Source organism: Aplysia californica, unplaced genomic scaffold, assembly GCF_000002075.1.
Source record: "Aplysia californica isolate F4 #8 unplaced genomic scaffold, AplCal3.0 scaffold00125, whole genome shotgun sequence".
Taxonomy (NCBI): domain Eukaryota; kingdom Metazoa; phylum Mollusca; class Gastropoda; order Aplysiida; family Aplysiidae; genus Aplysia; species Aplysia californica.
The window spans coordinates 135,799-136,532 of record NW_004797395.1 but is presented as its reverse complement, the minus strand read 5'-3'; positions in this window follow the sequence as shown (position 1 = coordinate 136,532).

Sequence of the window (734 nt, the reverse complement as noted above, 5' to 3'; positions counted from 1 at the left end):
TTTCCCAATCGACACTGGGAAATTAGTAGACGAATTACGTTTTTGTTGTTGTACAGGCCCTGATATACATTTTTGTTTGACTTATATGATAATATCTTAACATCAAATAACTATTTCCCCGAAAAAACAAGCAAAGAAACAAAACAAGCGAACAAGAAGATCAATAAAACATATTAACCTAGTTTTATAACTGCGTAGCTAACAATCAAGATGGCACTGAAGAATGAGAATAATAATTCTGAAAAAAAAAGACTAGGGGTGTGAGGTTTTTCCTTTTGTTTTGTTACCCGTCATTTTTTTTCTTTTTTGATGTGGGAGAGAGCCTGAGAACGAGAGAAAGACACACACACACACACACACACACACACACACACACACACACACACACACACACACACACACACACACACACACACACACACACAGGCAAGCAGGTCGTAAATAAATACACATCTAATAAAAAAAAAAAGGAAATGAACAACCAAAAACTAAGCAAAACATAACAGAATAGCAATGTTGGTACTCACGCACACATTCACGCATACAAGTATAAAATCAATGGCGACCTCAAGTGCAAATACATATACATGAAGAGATAGTCATTCTTTTTCCCCCACAAAACTTCCTTCAAATCCACAAAATGTCGTTGGTTTGCTCTGACTCACGGACTGGGGACATTTTCAGGAATACAATGGGATCTCTCTCTCTCTCTCTCTCTCTCTCTCTCTCTCTCT